Below are 12,191 nucleotides of genomic sequence, written 5' to 3'. Positions count from 1 at the left end.
GGATCACTGACAGCAAGGGCAGTTCTAACTGCCCTCTAACCTGTTAAACTAGAACAAAGACCAAGTGTCATTCCAAGGAACCATGAAGGCCAATCCCCCACCCCTCAAGAGATACAGACGACAGGCCAGAAGGGCCTTGGGACCTAGGGATAACACCCTTGCTGTGTGGATGGGAACCCCAAACTCAGAGAGGAGAAGCAGCTTACCCAAGGACATACAGCAAGTTACAGAGAGCCAAGACTGGAACCCACACCTCTGAACTTCTCTCTACCCAGGTTCCCCAGCTGGTTTTGTGTGGGACAGATATAATTCTTAGACGCTTTCCAGAGCTTTAAGCTCAATGAAGTAGAAGCTGGTTTACGCTGAATTCTAACTATTAGAAATGCCCATTTAGGAATTCTCGGAAATAATGATAATGGTTATCCATAATAAGGACAGCAAAGCTTTGGAAGATTAAAAAGTAATTTTTTCATCTCCAAAGATTAAATTATGTTGAGCAGAGTTTGGGAGTTGCCAAATGCTCAATATAAAAGTAGCCATCTTCAGGCTGGGTGCAGTGGCTAGCACCTGTAATCCCAGCACTTTGGGAGCATAATTTGAGCCCAGGAGTGTGAGACCAGCCTGGGCAACATAGGGAGACTCCATCTGTACAAAAAACAAAAAAGATAAAAATGATCCAGGCCGGGTGTGGTGGCTCACGCCTGTAATCCCAGCACTTTGGGAGGCCTAGGCGGGTGGATCACGAGGTCAGGAGATCGAGACCATCCTGGCTAACATGGTGAAACCGCATCTTTACTAAAAAAATACAAAAAATTAGCCAGGCGTAGTGGCGGGCGCCTGTAGTCCCAGCTACTCGGGAGGCTGAGGCAGGAGAATGACTTGAACCCGGGAGGCGGAGGTTGCAGTGAGCCGAGATCATGCCACTGCACTCCAGCCTGGGCGACAGAGAGAGACTCTGTCTCAAAAAAAAAAAAAAAAAAAAAAAAAAAAAAAAAAAAAAAAAAAGATCCAGGCATCACGGCACGTGCCTGTAGTCTCAGCTACTCGGGAGGCTGCGGTGGGTAGATCACTTGAGCCCAGGAAGTTGAGGCTGCAGTGAGCTATCATTATGCCACTGTATTCCAGCCTTGGTGACAGAGTGAGACCCTGTCTCTAAAAAAATTAAATAAATAAATAAAAGTAGGCATCCTCAAAGATTAATGTGCATAAAATCAGTGAAGCATCTAATTTGTACCATCTCTCAGTGTGCCCGGACATTTGGCAACACAGAATATCCCATTTCTCCAATGATGGACAAGGGTTTTTGGAAGACTATTTGAAAAACCAGAAGTCTAAGACTTAAGAACACTCACAGTGGCTGCATGGGCATGTGCACAGCTGTGATGTGAAGGTGGGGGATGTGCTCCTGGCTGAGGAATAGCCTGTGCAAACAGGCATATGGAGCACTGGGGGCTTCCAAGATGGGTTGGAAAGAGAAAGAAGGAGGGTGTGAGTATGCCCGGGGCTGAGGGGTGTTAGGGTTGACTTGTTTATCAATGAAGATTTTGAATGGAACTGCCTAAACTGGCATTTCTTCAGGACATTAGAATTAACACTCATTCCTGCAGAACGTGGGCTATCAGGGGCTACTTATAAACATCAAAGACCCCTGGGTCCCATCCCTGAGCTACAGAATAAGGGGTTGAATAGGGCCGGACATGGGAATGCGCCTTTATAACAAGTGCCCCCAGGTGGTTCCAATGGTCTCAAAGTTTAAAGAACAATGTCTTCAATGAAGGAATAAACTTAATGCTCACAGATGGGCCTCTCTTGACCCTTCAGGTCAAGACTCAGGGGAAGGACTTCCTCCCTGGGAGCTCCGCACTGTTTCCAATCTGAGAGACATGCCTTGTATCTGGGTGACTGACACCTGGAGATGAGACCCTCCATCCTTTTCCAGGGCAGCCTCGTCCTCAGTGTGGGTCCTCTGTCCAGATATAGCACAGTGATCAAAGCATCTTCTGTCAGCACTCAGGATGGGTCATCCCCTGACTGCTGTGACTTTCGGCTCTCTACTCTGTCTTGCCCTCTGCCCATCTCCCCCAGTAAGCAAGAATGAGAGGCAGCTGTCACCTCATTCAAGTTTACATGGCTGTGAACCTGACGGTTCAGAAATAGAAACAGGTTCCTAAACACTGTTACAGGAAACCTGCACCCCCAGAGGCCAGGCCGCAACAGGCATCTCACCCTCTGCTTTAGCTAATTTGGCACAGGTTAGGGCCAAAGTGGTTATAAAACCTTCCCTGTACAGTCTGCAAGTGCCAGGCTTGTGATTATTTTACTCTTTCATACAAAAATGAACCACTGGGGAGACAGGCTATAACAGCTCACAGACACATAGCGCAGTAGTCCCTTTTGCTTTGAGAATGTCACCAGCTCGGTTGGAGAGGATCTTTGGCCTGGGATGGCTCTCCCCAAAATAAAACAATGAGAAAGGAGGGAAGGCCAAAGCCAAGTAATAGCTGCGTCACCTGGCTGCTTGTAGATACAGACGTGTCCATGGAGCTGACAGCTCAATTCAGCCGTGAACCCTCGGGCTCTTGGCATCTCTTCTGCTGAGAGAAGTTTCCCTGGGCTGTACCTTAATCACTTGTGCCTTATTCTGTGCCCTTTGATCCACCCCCATGCCCTCAGCTGAGCACATTTGGATGAAAGACACCCAACCTAGAAGCTGCCAGAAACAAACTTCATTCCCAAATAAAGTTGCTGGTACCAGCTTACCCTGTTGGATTCTCTCTGGGAGTTTGAACTTTAGATAGCAAAGGAGGCTGAGTGTGGTGGTCATGTCTGCAATCCCAGTACTTTGGGAGGCCAAGGCTGGGGGGTCGCTTGAGCCCAGGAGTTCAAGATCAGCCCTGGCAACATAGTGAGACCCCGTCTCTACAAAAAAATAAAAAGAAATTAGCCAGGTATGGTGGTACACACCTGTAGTCCTAGCTACTCAGGAGGTTGAGGTGGGAGGACCGCTTGAGCCTGGGAGGTTGAGGCTGCAGTGAGATGTAATCATGCCATTGCACTCCATCCTGGCCAACAGAGTGAGACCTTGTCTTAAAAAAAAAAAAAAAAAAAAGGATAGCAAAGGAGTTGAAAATTTGTGGTGGAAAAAGACTCTAGGAAAGAAAGTAGTCAGGTCTTATTAATAATCAGAAATCATTAATATGCTGCTGAGAGGGCCATGAGAAAAATGGATTCCTAGATTTGCCAGGACACATTTGAGTCCCCAGATTCAGTCCTGTAAAGTCAGCTTTCCCTTATCTTTGTCTGGGGTCCCTGTGAGATTCCTGTCTCATTACCCCAGCAACATCAAAATAACTCTTCATTATCTGAAGCCAGCTGCAAGAGCTTATTCTGTTGCAACCTAAGGTAGAGCTCTGTCCAACTCTGTTCCTCATTACAGTGGTAGCTGGTGGCCTCAGGTTCCAAAAAGAGGAAGGAAAACAGATATGCACCAGGTGCTGTGATGGGACACACACTTTCACAGGTCACACAGGTTATGTAATTCTCATGGTCACTCCAAGGGACAGGCAGGGTGACCCTATTGTATGGATGAGGAGCCTGAGCCCCACAGGATGACAGAATGTCTTAGGCTGCGTGCTCAGCCCTGCTCTTGATATACCATGTATGTGATGATCAGGGTGGACTTGCCCTGTGTTTCTCTGCTACAATTTCTACACTGAAAACAAAACAAAAACAAAACTAACATCAATGTCTTCCCTGAGGGGCCTGGGGGGCCGCCTAGCAGACAGTCCCTGTGACCTCACGTGGTGAACAGTGGGCAATGGCTGGTCAGGGTCCCTTGCTCCTCAATGAGAGGGTCTTTGAAGAAGCTCCTGCCTCAGCTCCATTCTCTGCCAAGAGCTGCATGTCAGGCTGGTAAGGGCCCTGGAGATTTTCTGGAACATTCCCTCCTTTTTCAGGAGAAGAATCGCAGTCCCAGAGAGGGAAGCCTCCTGAATAATACTAGCTGACATTTTTTGATAACTTCCTGTGTGTGAATTAGCCCACTTCATCCCCACAACATCCGCATAAGACAGGTATTCTCATATCACCATTTTATTGTGTTGGGATGGGGAAGTTACTCTGTTCTAGGACCTGGCACATGCGTCAGCTTAAATGCCCATCGCGATGCTGTGGGGCTGCCCTCCTAGGCTCCATTTTCCTTGACACTTGAGAAACATCGATCCCGGAGGCTGAAGTTTCTGTTGCTTCGTCACCACACAGTAAAACAGTGGGGGAGAGTTTATTTGGAAAGAAAAACAAAATCGTTACAGGAAATGCCTACGTGGAAGGTCAAGTAGGGGGACTTTAAGTCAAAGAAGACGTCATTTGGGAGGTCAGCTTCAGTGTGGATGATGTAAAATCAGGGTTGTCCTTAATTGGTCGGATTTGACAGTTTTTCTTGGGTCAGCATCATAGTCTCACTTTTTCCCTGATAATATTTGAATTGGAAAATATATTTAATTATATCAGACACCCTTGGTTGCTAAGCATCAGAAAATATAATTAAGTTGGCTTAAACACTTCTAAGGAGCTGAGCTGTGGGCTTCTGGAAGATGAGAGTCTGGGGGCAGTATGGTCTCCTGGCTTGGTTGTCCTTGAGTTTTTGGTTCTGCCCTTGCCAGTGTGTAGAATTCATCATACCCTGGCTTTTCTCAGGGCAGCAAAACAACACAGCCATTCCAGCATCCTGCCCAGACAAGAAGAATGCTCTCTGCTTCTCTTTCTCCAACCACTGAGTGCAGGCATGAGATACCTGCCCATCCTTGAACGATCACAGGGTGATGGAATTACACTGATGGGCTTAGGCCAGTGAGGACCCAGCCCTGGGGCTGGCGGTGTCAATTCTACTCAAGCGGTCTGGATCCCCAATTAGGGAAGGAAACATGGATGCTGGGCACCAGCCTAGAGTGCCCATGACATACATTTTCCTATTTTTCTCTCTTAAGTAAGGAACACCAATTATTTTATACCCTACCTAGTATCCTATTCCAGCCTTTCCCTAGGAGTGTCTAAAATTCATTTGTTACAACTCCCAATATCTACTATTAAAAAGCAAATTGCTATTATTTACTTCTTATTTCATAGACTGAAAAAACTAGGGCATATTACAAGCATGTTTATAATTCTTGACAAATAATCAAAATTATACTCTTCTACTGAAAAATGCAAAACCATAAACTTCAGTCTCCATCACAAATGAGAGGATAAATATTACTGTTGTGGTCTTTAAAGAGGCAAACTAGACACTCTCAATTCCCTTGGAAGATTTCCAACCCTGACCTGATGTGGACTTGGTCCAGGGGTCTTGGACAAGACTGACAGGGCCATCCTGGCCACCAGCAAGCCCACGAGGCAGCCAGGGGAAGGGAAGCCCACAGCCCACTTGGAGTCACCCTCCCCAAAGCCAAGAAAAAAAAAAGGGCCAGATGACTTCTCCATGTTCCTGCAGACTCTGTAGTTTTCTAATGTAGAATCTGCTTCGTATTCATCTATGATTTAGGCAAGGGAATTAGTGACAATCAGTTTGATCCCATAATCTAATAGGATCCTCCTGCTCTGAACCCCCACAGGAAAAGAGTAGTGCAATGGTTCTCAAACATTTTGGTCTTCAGACCCCTTTATACTCTTAACAATTGCGAGAATACAGAGTTTTTAAAATCTAAGTTATTTCCATTATTGTTTACTGTATTGGAAACTCATAAACACACATAAGAAGCGCACTGAGACCTCTCCATTTGGCTATCCACACCCTCTCTAGACAACATTCTAACTCTGTGGGGTCTCTGGAGGCTGACTCCTGGTTGGGTTCTGCCAGTGGGAGGCACACACAGGCAGTCAGAGGGCAAGAAGAGTTCAAGTGTTTCTCCTCTGGCTCCCTCCCTGCTGGGAGCAGATTAAGGGTGACCACAATCTTCAACCAAAGGGGGCAGCTCCTTGGAGCTGCAGTGAGTCTCCCCAGGTTCTGGTAACTTCTCTCCTCTCATCCCATCAGGCCTAGGTGGAACTGGTTCCCCACTGGTTGCCAGTCCTATGGGGCCACCCATGCCTTAAGGTTTCCCTTAACCTTGCCCCCACTAGCTCTCCTCAATCCCCTGTTCCAGTGTGTGCCCTTCGTTTCCTCGACTGAGACAGGAATAGAATGTGTGAGTCTGAGTGCGTGTGTGAGTGCACACACACACATGTGGATGGATGAACACCAACATATTAACAGAACAGTTGCTGTGGGGTTAGTCATGATTTATCTCTTCCTTTTGCTTCTCTGCATTTTCTGATTTTTCTGTAATGTAATTTTACATATTATTTATGTAAAATTTTTTTAAGAAATAAAGTAAAAGTTCACAGATTTAAAAAACAGTTTCTATGAGGATCAGACTCAGGGGAGACTAGAAGCCCTCAGATCCAATCCTTTGGGGACAGACCTGAGCCCAGATCTACTTTGGTGGAAAGAAACTAACGACACTAGACACTACCCCTGGCTCAGAGGCCATGAGGATTAGTGAGAGGAACATGTTGGCACCTTGGAATTCTTAATGTGATTAGAAAGGAAATAAGCAGCCCATTATCATTCCCTGACTTTGGGAAGGTCCTTTAACCTGGGTTGCCCTGAATCTTGCTGCAGCCTGACTGTGCTCTAACTATACCAGGTACAGAATAGACGCAAGAGGAAGAGTCTATCACCAGCAGGAGGGTGGCTTAGCCTGGCAGTGTCCAAGCTTTAGCATGCATAGAATGGTCTGAGGATGCAGATACGAGGGCTCTTCCCCCAGAGGTTCTGATTCAATAGGGCTGAGATGGGGCCCTGGACTCTGTATTTTAAAGCGACTGGTTCTCCTCCCTCCCCTCTCCTCCCACCACACATATCATGAGGAATAGAGGTGCTTGGGCTACAGAGTTTGAGGTGCAAGTCCTGTTTCTTTTGGCCCCTCATCACTAAGACTCAGTGAGCAGAGGGAGTGGAGAAGGGAGAGAGGAGGAGGAGAACCAGGCTGCTGAGAGGGGCAGGCGGAGTAGGCCTAAACCAACCTGGTCATCACCCAGGAGGAAACCCACAAGCAGGACATTGAACCTCGCCTGGGTGATTAGTGCTCCGGAAACCACGGGGAACCACTGGAGGCTTTGACTGATGCCGTGTTCTTTTCCATTTCTTCTCTGATTACATTGATCCTGTACTTTTGCTGATGTTGTGACAGTCTAATTATAGACTTCTCGGCTGCTGAGCAAACAGTCGTCCCCTCTCAGTAAATCCGCCTGTTACACAAGCGCCAGCTCTGGGACACTGTCATTATGTGCAGCCAACCTCATGAAGCACCGTGGGCGGGACAGCCCCACACCCTTTAGCTCCTTGACGCTCACTGCTGGAGCTGGAGGCACTGCAGGCTAGCCAGGCTGGGTCTTTTTTTTTTTTTTTTAACAGATGGGGAAACTGAGGCCCACAGCAGTGAAGTGAACCATATCGCACAGAGTCAGGGATGGATCCCGGGACCTGAGGGAGGGGTGGTTACCCAAGGCCTCTTTTTTTTTCTCCTTTCTTTTTTTTTTTCCATCAGATATTCACTGAGTGCCTATTCTAGGAATTCTAAAGAGGAAAAGTGTCACCTGGCCAAAAGCAGAAAGTATTGGCAGGGCGAGGTCAGCTGGATGGTGTCCCTCCTAGGAGCTTCCCAAGAGTCCATTTTTCTGGCCCTCAGATGCAGAGGCTTCGGAATCCTGTCTGCATCTGTGTCCCACAGCTAGCTGGATTAAAGAATGCTGATTTGTTTAGGCAATGCTCACAACAGACCGTGGCGGAAGGCTGGAAGGGAGATGTGCGTATTCTGGCCATCCAGCATCTGAACCTCCTTCCTCTGTTTGGAGAATCCTCTACCTTTAAGAGGCAAAGTCTACTTCCCAGAGTTAAAGCTCAAAATATCAGATGATCTGTTCACCAGCCTTCTTTGCAGCCAAGCCAGGGCTTGGCCATACCATCTGGGCTTTGCTGATTTGAGAGAATCCCACCCACTCTGGGTTCGAATCAGAAACCAGTGATGGGAAGAAGCAGGGACACAGGTTCACAGAGACTCTGACTATCTACAGGTGACAGTGTGGTGGCAGAGACAATTACATCCAGTTTCCAGAGGCAGGAGTAGCAAGGCTGCCTATGTCCTTCATGGTGTTTTCCTGGGCCAGTTCCACAGTACGATTTTTCAACCTTGTTTCTGGTAGCAGAGCCAATTGGCCAAGTTCTAAAGCTATTCTGCTAATTCTGTGGGCTCACCAATATCTTTGAAATAAATTCCATTTTGCTTAGATCAGCCAGAGTCATTTTTGAGTGCTTACAACTAAGAATCAAGACTGATATGAGGACTGGAAGACCAATGTCTGTACACTGAGAACGACACGTGTTAGGGGAGTTCGCCATCCCTGGCAGTCGGCGGTATTCTTCCTCTGGCAAGCTCTGTGGGAATGACCAGAATCTCTTCCCCAACAGGAATGGACTCCAGTGCTGGGAGCTTCAGGCATTCTGGCAGGATGGTGGGAAAGACATCCTGGGCCTAAATATAAGGCAAGCTCAGAGTGGACCCAGTGTTTGGTCATGAAATATAATGAAATAATCAATTCACAATTTGCATTTTTGTGAAATCCCTTTTCCCAGAAGGGAGATTTGAAAAAATGTTAATCCTTAGATAAGAAATCTGGGGCTCTAGAAGTGATGGTAGCCACAGCAAGGTATTCAGAATCTACCTTTTCCTGCTCTCATCTGACTTGCTTCCCAAGGTGTCCTGACAGTGAAATGAGAAAGGGGTATGAGGTTGGCAATGAGACACATCTTGTGAATGCGGTGACTGCTTTCATATGTATCATTACTTCATTTGATCAGCATACAACCCCATGAAGCAGGTAGGCTAATTGCTGTTAGCATTTCCATTTTTTGGATTAGGAAGCTCAGACTCAAGAGATGTTAAGCCATTTGTCTAAGGTTTCACCTTGCCTGAAAAAAGGATTGCCCGCTGTCTGACTCAAGCCTACATCCTTTCTCCAGGGACATACTGCTAGTGGGGTGGGCAGGAAAAGAGTCTAGAGACACCTAGATTGGAGGGATAAAGTCAGCACCGCTTATATTTGGCGTCGTCTTTTCCCTGGCACTGCCACCGCCACCACCATCCCCCTTCTGGATCCCTACCTTACCCCTTCATGCTGCTCTGGTGGCAGTGCCTCTGCTGCCGTGCTGTACTTGAGCCTGCTGCTACAGCCATGCCTGAAGATGCAACCCCTTCCTCTCTTCCTGTCCCACCAAATATGACCAGCTCTAGGTTCCATTACTTCTGGACTTTGCTCCAAATAAAACTTACACCATTTTATTCCAAACCCAGTTCTCTTTCCGCAACACCCGAGAAAAATATTGGGCTGCAGGAGCCAGAGAGGAGAGAGAGATTTACTGGTGAGAGTTGTAGGTGGGAATTGAAAAGCCAAGTCACGTCTTTGCCCCACCAGAAACTCACTAGGATGTACACAATGCCACTGTGATGGTTTTAAAATATGTAACTAACCTGCAGGTTGTGCACATGTACCCTAAAACTTAAAGTACGTATATATAAAAAAAAATTACTGATACACATAATATCATGAATAAAGACCAAATAAAAAAATAAAAAAATAAAATAAATAAAATAAAATACGTCCACAAATGCTTTGATGTTCCTTTGTTTCTTGATCTATATGCTAGCAACATAGGTTCATTCCGTTTGTGAAATTCACTGAGCTGTGCTCTTATGAGCTGTGTACTTCTCTACGTGTATGTTAAATGTGGACAAGAACTTCACATAAAAATCATTTTAAGAAAGATAAAATATTTAGATGAGGGCATTTGAATAAACATTTGTAATGTTTTTATTACAAAAAACTCAAGACTTAAGAAATTGCTCAAAGAAACTGATAGATCAGGAGATAACTAGACACTATACAAAAGGTCTTTCTTGACTTACAGTAGGACTATGGTAGAATTTCTTTGCTTTTCTGAAGTATTAAAATAAGAATCTATTGAGACGTAAAACTCTTTCAGGATCATCACTACAAGTGAGGTACGCTTGCATTTTAAAGACTGTTTTGTCCCTCGGTTTCCCTAGGTATAAATCAGTGAATCCAGTGAATCATTCAGAATGCAAAGAAGGTCTTTAAACCATTCTGATTGGATGTGCTCAGCAGGGGCTGGAATTTGGCAAGAAGGAGGCACCAATAATCCAGGAAGAAGAGTTTGAATATCTGGTTCCGTGTCCAACGGGCAGAACTTGGCCACTTTCTAAGACTCCTGCCAGCTCTAGAATGCCAGTTTTATGAGGCAGAAAGAACACAGTGTATTAAAAAAAAAAAAACCCTGAAACAAAATTCTAGAAAAGTCCATTAATGCATCAGGAATACAAAGGGGACCAAGAAAAAAATATATATATACATGTATATATATTTGAGAAACTCATATATAATGAGTTTCTTTTCTGGCTCTTAGCTCTCACCTCTTACCTACCACAGAATTGCCTGATTTTGTTCAGAAGGTTGAACAAAATTTCACCCAGGAAAAGGTGGAACTAAACCATGCTGGGTCAAATTTTAGGTTAAGAATTTCTGTCCCGTGTTCTACCTTGAGGCTAACTGTACTAATGGTTTCCAAGAGGCACTGAGAGAGTAGAAATGGTCCAAAGGCCAATGTAATAATGTGTATTAACTTTATTGTGGTTGGAAGTTTATGGAAGGATGGTTGAGTTACTTGCCCAAGGCCTTACAGATAGTGAAAGTTAAAACAATGAAGTTCTTAGAAGAAAACAAAGAAGATTATTTTTATGGGCTTAGGATTATTTTAAACAGGACGTACAAAACACTAGTCACAAGAGATAAGATTAATATTTTGAATGTCTTTAAAATTAAGTGCTTCTGTTCATCAAAAGATAACATTAGAATAATTAAAAGTCAACACAGATTGGGAAAAGATATTTGTTATACATATATTGGACAAAGGGATCATATTCAGAATATGTAAAGAACTCTTATAGGTCATTAGGACAGACAACTCCCTGCAAATGAGCAAAAGACTTGAACAGACACTTTATTAAAAGGGTATTGAAATGAACAATAAGCATCTGAAAAATTGCTCAACATCCTTGATCATAAAAAAAATGCAATTTTAAATCACAGTGAAATACACATCCCCCCACTTTTTTAAATTAAAAAGACTGAAAATACCAATACTGGCAAAGATGTGAAACAACCGGAAATCTCATATCACTGGTTGGAAACTTATTTGTTATACGAATTTAAAAAACTGTTTGGCAGTGTATTTAAAGTTTAATATGTGAACACTCTATGAACCAGGAATCCTATCCTAGGTATATATATATATATATATATATTCAACATAAATGAATGCTATGTCCACCAAAAGACATGTGTAAGAATGTTTGCAGCAGCTTCATGAAAGGCAGAAACATGAAGCAACTCAAATGTTCACCAACAGTAGGATGAGTACACAAATCGTTGAATATTTATATAATGAAGTAATACACAGTAGTGAAAAAGAATGGACCGTTACACACAACAATATGGATGAATCTCATAGACGCACTGTTGAGCAAGAGAAGCCAGACATAAAATTGTACGTGTTATGTATTTCATCCATATCAAGTTCAAATATTGGTAAAACTAATTTATGGTGAGAGGTTAAAATAGTGGTAACCCTTGTGGGATACTGAATGACAAGGGGCATGAATGAGCTGGAAAAGTTCCACATCTTGATATGGGTGGCAGTTACATGGGTGTATGCATATGTAAAAAATTATCATTCTGGACACTTTTGATTTGTGTACTTTACTGAATGTTATACCTCAAAAACAAAAAATCAGATCATATGTCTTGATTTCGTGTCTAACAATAGGCTCACTGGCTTTCCCTATAAACACTCATATTGATGTCCTATCCCATTAAAGTTCCTGGATACTCACTGTCCTCTCCCTCGCTGGGAAAGACATATTTGAGAACTCTTCATAGTCCGACAGACAGGAGAACCACACTTATTTCAGGCAGGGATGGAAGAGTAGGGCGGAGGAGATGTAAACACTGCATCTGGGAAGTAATCTTTTTCCCCAGCACCTAGTAGAGGATCAATACAAGTACAATAATGTCATTGA

This window comes from Nomascus leucogenys, chromosome 12 (genome assembly GCF_006542625.1).
Source record: "Nomascus leucogenys isolate Asia chromosome 12, Asia_NLE_v1, whole genome shotgun sequence".
Classification (NCBI taxonomy): Eukaryota; Metazoa; Chordata; class Mammalia; order Primates; family Hylobatidae; genus Nomascus; species Nomascus leucogenys.
The sequence above is the reverse complement of the archived record's forward strand: the minus strand, read 5'-3'. Positions refer to the sequence as shown.